Consider the following 7735-nt stretch of genomic DNA (forward strand, 5'->3'; position numbering starts at 1 on the left):
GCTGTTGTATCATTAGAATATGAGGAAATATAGTATGAATTAATGCTTTTAGTATTACACATGTGTATCTATAACCAAGGCTGGTAACCTTTCAATAATAAGTGATAAACCAAATATGACCTTCCACTCTGCAGCTAATTATGTCCTTCATTTATCCACTTCACCACCGATCAGAGAATACACAAGCCCACAGCTGATACCCGCTCATACCCACTCATCCTCTGTGATGTGGACACACACACACACACACACACACACACACACACAGCTCAGTCTGGCCTGGTTTGGAACTGGAAATGTTAATGAAAAACGATGGTGAAGTTGAGGATCACTCATATGTAGCTAACTAAAGGATGTAATAGAATATGGTAAATGCAGGAGACGATGGTGACCAAATGTGAGGATGTCAGTTAGAACAGGGAAAACTGAAAACATTTAATATGATGACTAAAATTGGGACCTTCGTGTGCTTTCCCCTTAATTTCACTCCTGTCACCTCTAACCTCTAACCTCTGCCCCCACTGCCCCAATTAGTATAATTATATGAATGTGAACTGAGTTATGCTGGGATGAGGTCATAGTTTCATAGGAAAGAGTGAGTATTTATCTGTGGCAGCTCCAATGACCTGCTCAGCCTGCATGAGACACACATACAGTAAGCAGTGTCTTCATGTAAATAAGATGGTGTGTGTGTTAGAGTTAGTAGAAGTTTCCCCAGCTCCTTCTACTCTGCTTTAATATGCTACTTATAGATCAAAGTCCTTGTTGTTATTGTTGTTATCTGATTGCTAACATCCTTTAATAAGCGTGGAGACATAATTGTGACACTGCAAGGACCTTTTGCCAGGATATCGCTCATAATTAAAATGTTATAATTAAAAGTTTGTTTACTTGTCTGTTCTCCTCATGAGAGCTTGTGTTAATTAATTTTGGCTGTAGAAACTATGGAAGGGGAAAGAAGGATGAGGGGGTGGGGGGGTGAGGGGGTGAGACATCAGTGTGGATTGGAGTGCAAAAGAGTAAAGCGCAGAGTGTTTGACTGACAGGAATGCGAGGAGTGCTAATGAAAAATACCACTAGACAAGGGATGAGACGCTGCATGTGTCTGTCTTATTCTCTCTGTTCTGCCACCCGTCTCTCTCTCTCTCTCTCTCTCTCTCTCTCTCTCTCTCTCTCTCTCTCTCTCTCTCTCTCTCTCTCTCTCTCCCTCTCTCTCCCTCTCCCTCTCCCTAATCGCACAGTGCTTCCACTCCTGCCTGTCTCCTCCTCCCTGAGGACCAGGGCCAGATAAGGCAGACAGTAAAGGACAGTGAGAGACCTGTGGTCCCTAACAGCTCTGAGAGTGTTGTTAGGTTTATCAGCGCCTGGAGACCGCGCTTGTCTCTACTCATTATAAATACCTCAGTGATCACATTTCCTTTGGTTGAGGAAATACACTCAGTGCTGAACCCTGAAGTCTTTTACTGGAGGTGTGAACTTCTCGTGTCAAACTCACAAAGTGCAGCGAGAGGCGTTGGAGCTCACAGAGTGGACAACATAATGATTGCAGGAAATTAGACTGAAATTAGCTTAAACACTTGTGCTTGAGTGGACATAATATGGCATGAGGGGCACGTTGTGAGAGCATCATGTAGTGAACACAAACAGAGTGAGCTTTAATAAACACACACAGTCAGGGGGGTGTGCATGAGACGCCCAGGTTGTTTTCATCCATACAGTGATTGCTGCGCTTGATTGTGTTGTGATTGGATTTCAGGGTGTTTCACCTGTTGCTTGTCCTGACAAATTACATCTCGCTGATCATCACAATGGAAGAAGAAGAAGAAGAGTGCAGGATCCACAGGGATTCATCAGGACACGTGGGGGAACGTGGTCACATGGAGGGCCTGCATGGTGGAGCGGTGAGTCACTGCAGCCACGATTCACATGAATAAATAGGAAAAGGTGAAAAGGAGACAGTTTGACTTTTTAATAAGATATATAATTACATTTGAATTAGAATTAAGCAGAGTTTCTATGCCCATTGAAATCCCACAACAGTAATGGAATTTGACTAAGTGTGTTCCAGACCAGGACATTTTGTGGAAATGATTAAACCTATCTGCAAATGACATCATCTTAACAAAGCTAATCTAGATCACTGAGAACGGGGAAGACTGAGATATTTGATTATATATTATGTATTTCATTTCCCTACTTAGGAAACCAGTCAGTGGAGGTTACAATCAAACATCCTTGAGTCATCGTGGCAATGCAAGGAAACTAAACTGAAAAGAATCAATCATGGCTAAAAGGGTCGAAGACACAGAAGGTGAAAAAATACTTCAATCACAGCGGGACAAAATAGTTTAGTTTACAATACAATTACTTAAAAGTTATGGCAATGTCAAATAAAACTCAGAACTTTAGAAGATAATAAATCACATTAAAGACAAAGAAAGGCGATGAGAATTATGTAACTATAAGCACACGCTGTACTATCAACATCATGAATGAAAGCAGCTTCCTGTTCTTTTCTCATTAGTCTCTCATCATAAAAGCTCCTCAGCGCTGCACAAACATCAGGACGCCCAGTGTGACGCGTGTTGCTAACCTGCACATTTACACAGGAAACACAATTACTAAAGTCAGGTGCCTCCAACAGGACGAGCACACAGACAAATCAGAATTTATGATCCACTCAGTGTTTGTGGATCGCCACGGCAATGCTTGGATCAATCGGTAGGATATAGAGCCAATAAGTGAAGCCCACACACACATACATATGCTTTATCTAGCCTCACACACACATGAAACCATAAAGACACAGATATGCATATGTTTATCCTCTCTCTCTCTCTCTCTCTCTCTCTCTCTCTCTCTCTCTCTCTCTCTCTCTCTCTCTCTCTCTCTCTCTCTCTCTCTCTCCCTCTCCCCCTCCTCTCTCTCACTCACTCACTCACTCACTCACTCACTCACTCACACACCCACTGACCTATTACTCATGAATAAGGTTGAGAACAGCTCGAGTCAGAAAAAGACAAAAGAGGGAGTACAAAAGTTTCATTTCCCATCTCGGCAGGGGCAGCCTGAGTTAATTAAACTTTACATCTTGTTTAACGCACTTTCAATAATTCATAAAGGCTATTAGCAAGCGAGCGAGTGAGAGAGAGAGAATTCCCTCTTTCCTCTCTTATTTTTTTATTACATCCTGAGAGTTGTTTGTTTTCTTTTGTTGTCACCTGTGATCAACAGTGACAACCAGTGAAATCAACATGGAGCAGGTGACGGATCCTCCGAGCCCTAACACACACACACACACACACACACACACACACACACACACACACACACACACACACACACACAAATTCTGCAGTGGTGCAGCTCGTTTGTTTGCAGCCGTGACCTCTGACCTCTGACCCCTGACCCCAGACGTTTCCGCCGACATAATGCCAGTGTTTGAATATGTAAATTCAAAGTTAATCCCTATCAATTATTCATGTACAAATCAATTGAAAATTAACTTTCTGGCCTTGTTCAGCTGAGACCTTGGATTCTTCACAGCATTTCCACTGAATGATTAAATAAAACCTGAAACAAAGGTGAGATTTTAACTCTTTCTTGTGTTTGTAGATTGGATGGTTGTAAGGAGAGACTACATGCCGATAGAGAGAGAGAGGGAGAGAGAGAGAGAGAGAGAGAGAGAGAGAGAGAGAGAGAGAGCGAGAGAGAGAGACTTATTCCCTTTGCTAGATAAGCTGATAAATTCCCTGTTATCGTTCTCATATCTCTTCTCATCCCATCATACTTGATCAGTTTTGGGACAGCCCTGTCTGCACCTCCTCCATTTTTTATTTCCAGCCTCCATTACGCGTGAACAATGAATTTCCCAAACAGACCAGAGAAGTTTGGATTAAATTCCCCCGGGGGAGACTTCACTCCTCCCGTCATTTCCAATTAGCTTCCTCTCTTCTTGTGTGAGGAGCAGAGACGTAATGGGCTTCAGTTTAGGTCTATAGGTTCTGCAGAGGCACCCATTTGCACCCATTAGTTAGCCGTCGCCGTTTGAGCCGCTCCTGTTGCCATAGAAGGAGATGAGATTGAGTGGAGGGAGCAGATGAATGAAAACAAAGTGGAGGTGAGTCCACATGGGACTGCGTCTCTCCTCCTCCATTAACCTCTGAGGGACAGATTGTTATTGGTGCTGATCAATGTTATGGATCTGCCTCTCTCTCCTCCAACCTTTCTTTTTTATCTGTTCTCTCTCTCCTCTCTAACAGCCTATATCTCTCTCTTACCCCAAACACTCATTACATTACATTACGGTCATTTAGCAGACGCTTTTATCCAAAGCGATCGTCGATCACACTGTGCGTGAACTTTGGTGTGTTCGCCCTCGCTCACCTATCTTCACCTTCTCCCTCAGCACCAGAACTCTGACTGAGCAAACTCTTCTATATTCTACTCTTGTCCACTGCAGTGGTCAGAAAAGGAGCCTGTGTGTGTGAATGTGAATGTGTGTGTCATCCTCTGGCCCATGGATGAGCACCTGATCCCAATCAATTGCGCAAGGCTGCATTTCCTGTTTTCCTCTCATGCTCACAATCCCATCTCTCTCCCTTACCCTCTCTCTCACTCTCTTCCCTTTCTCTCTTCCCTCTCTCTCTCTCTCTCTCTCTCTCTCTCTCTCTCTCTCTCTCTCTCTCTCTCTCTCTCTCTCTCTCTCTCTCCCTCTCTCTCTTAAACCCTTTTTAACACCTGTTAGAATCACACACACACGGATATTAGAGCTTGTTTGTTTTATTGTGGTTCCCTCGGACGTGTTTGAACTACAGGCTTTTTTAGTTTGTCTGACAGCAGCAATTTCCTATATTGGTGTTTGCTTCAGCCCTGGCATCAAGTTGGTAGGATACACAACAACTGTGTTTTATGTTTAGAACACACAGTATAGCGAGCGTACTGTTCTTTCTCTTCCCCACACACAAGAGTCTTCATCATGAACTCTCTCAATGTGCTTTATTTGTGTGTATTTTCCTATATATTCGGCAAATTTCATATGCATCTTTCATCCCTGCATCCCGTCTGTCCGGGCTCCATTGTTGAAGGAGATGAATGGTGTGTGATTGCAGCTTGAGAGTGTGAGCTCCGGGGTCACCGTGACCTCATGGCAGGAAGGTTTGAGTGTCAGCCAATCAGCTGCAGACTCGGGGACTCGGGGGGGCGTCGTGTTCCTTGCGTTGCTGTGTGGTTTGGACGGTGGCGTGAACATCTGGTGCCCTCCTCATCGCTCAAAGAGGAAATCCAACCCGGGCTTTAATCTCTGCAATGATAACTAACATCACGTTCTTATCTAACCTGTGCCGGGGCGCCTCTGTGTGTGCGTGCGTGTGTGTGTGTGTGTGTGTGTGTGTGTGTGTGTGTGTGTGTCTGTGTGTGTCTGTGTGTGTGAGAGAGGGAGGGAGGATTACATCGCCCCTTTAAGAGGGAACGACTGCACAGAAGCAGTTAGTGGTAATACAGTGTGAGCAGTTCACAGACGCTGGGAATCTATTATAAATCAATATGTTGTAAATTTACACATAAGGCTGCTTCTACATAACGCAGGAGTGCAGTGAAGAGTGAAATACCTAGAGAGGGAGGGCAAAGACGGAAAGTTGAATCCCCTCTCCCTCTCTTTCCCTCTGCCCATCTCTGCATGATCAAATTGTCTTTAACATAAAGGAACGCCCAGAATACAAACTGCATCAACCCAAACAGTTAGGCCATTTTTCAAAGACGTCAGTGCAGCTCTTTAGTCATTTGTTACTAAAAAAAAAGGCCCTTGTGGTCTAAAAAGCCGCAATCTACAAGAGTGTGCTGTGAGTGGAATGTAAAGCAAACTCTATAACAAATTCAAAAGTTCAAAAGTTCAAAAGCAGCTCCATCCATTTATACAGATTTCCCTCTTCATCCATGTATTGAATGTGGATTCCTCCTTTAGCAGCAGCAGGCAGGAGTGGACTGTTACACACTGGCGACCTTTAGTTCTGTAACACACGTCACTTTGTTGAAGCGATACCTGTTGAACTACAATCACACACTACACCCCGGGTCTCAATATTTGCAATGCTCCATTGCATTGACAAGGGCCGCTTCACTCTCTCTCTCTCTCTCTCTCTCTCTCTCTCTCTCTCTCTCTCTCTCGCTCTCTTTCATTAGAAATGCCTCCGGCTGCAGTGACAGGATCATTAGCTGACACGGACCATCCATGTTTCAACTCATTTAAATGCCAGGAAATACCAGACGTCTCATTTAAGTTTCAGCACACAAGTTCACACACTGCGAGGTGAACAGGGGAGTCTGTCTATACATCTGCTGTATATACATTGTATGCACATCTGCAGTTACTTCCTGTAAATATAAATGAGCTTTTTAAATCCAGTTTTACAGTTTTTCATTTGACGCCTGAGGGTATGATTGACATGTAGCAGGCTTGTACTGGCGTTGATAGATATGCTTTATATGCTAATAGAAAAGCTTTGATTTGCATGTCAGCATGTAGCCACATATGCATACATTAGTCTCAGTCAGTGCTGTATTAGGTTCGGGGATTAAACAAAAGAAATTGCTTCCTATTATGATACAAAAGAACGCCTTGACTTGTACACATTTTGAATACGCATACTTTATATTTGCTTGTATGTATGAGTTGTTCTTGTGTAATAGATGTACGTCTCCTTCCTGCAGAGAGAGTAGCATGAGCATGTTTTCATCGTGTTAATGCACTGATCAATCCCACTAATTTCTCTATTTAGCGAGCGTATTCAAGAGGAGCTGTATAATTGTTATTTCGTGGTTCAGGGCACACTGCAGACAGCTTATATTGGAGTGCGAGCAGACACGGTGCTCATCTGCTGAAGCACTTTACTTCAGTCCAACTTACAGAGATGAGACGCTTTGGACGAGGCGACACTTTGCATTATAATTCTGATGATAGAGCTGCAGACCTGCAGGCACCTAAAGAGAAAGATGTACACTCGTGAGAGATGATAACTGAAGAATCTCCCACTGGATTGAGTTTCTATTATTTCCCTGTTATTTGAGATTCTCTACTTGTCACATTCTTATTCTGTATTTTCATCTCAACCTGAGATGCCGTTTACTGTACACAGCTGAGGCTTATTGAAGTTTTGAATAAACTCCAAAAAGTGGTTTTTCAGCATATTCTCCCCCGCCAAAATCCCCTCACCCAGGGACAAAATGTGACACTTATCTTGAAATGGAACTGTTTAATTGAAGGCATTGTGTCTCTCAGCACCAGTAGCTGTCATGGAAAAGCGTCCGGTCCCTGACAGCGCCTTGTTCCCGGCATGCAGCTCTTTTCTTCAGCAGTGTGAAAAGAGAAATCTAACTAGCCACTTACTTCTCTCAGGACTTCTCTTTTTTTTTTTTCCGAGAGAATCTCCTTATCACTGTAGGTGGTGATGTGTAGGAGACAGGAGAGGGAAAGAGCCCTGACGTAGGCCATTAAACTCACAATGTCACAGGCTGCCAAAGGCCTATGCAAAACAAACACCCAATTACTCATCCATGACTACCAGGGGGCCGCTCCTGTTCATTTTTAATATCATAACGGATTTTTATAAAACATTTACTTCATTGGTTTTTATACAGCTTTGAATTTGGTCTTTTACTAGAAACTACTAGAAGCTCACATTTGTCCACATACAGTAAACTGTAAGTATATTTTCATGCTGCAAGATTTCATTCCTTA

The 7735-nt window shown here is 43.3% G+C and overlaps 1 protein-coding gene across 1 annotated transcript in view; it reads left to right on the plus strand.

Annotated features, from left to right (window-relative positions):
* Positions 1–956: 956 nt before the first annotated feature.
* trpc7b (transient receptor potential cation channel, subfamily C, member 7b) overlaps positions 957–7735 on the plus strand; it is a 49785-nt gene continuing 43006 nt past the window's right edge. The window contains exon 1 of the mRNA XM_076159498.1: positions 957–1901. The gene's annotated coding sequence lies outside the window, so the exon portion shown is untranslated. The remainder of the gene's footprint in view (positions 1902–7735) is intronic.

This window comes from Genypterus blacodes, unplaced genomic scaffold, assembly GCF_046128005.1.
Source record: "Genypterus blacodes isolate CSIRO-AG114 ecotype Tasmania unplaced genomic scaffold, CSIRO-AGI_Gbla_v1 ptg000098l_1, whole genome shotgun sequence".
In the NCBI taxonomy this organism is placed as follows: domain Eukaryota; kingdom Metazoa; phylum Chordata; class Actinopteri; order Ophidiiformes; family Ophidiidae; genus Genypterus; species Genypterus blacodes.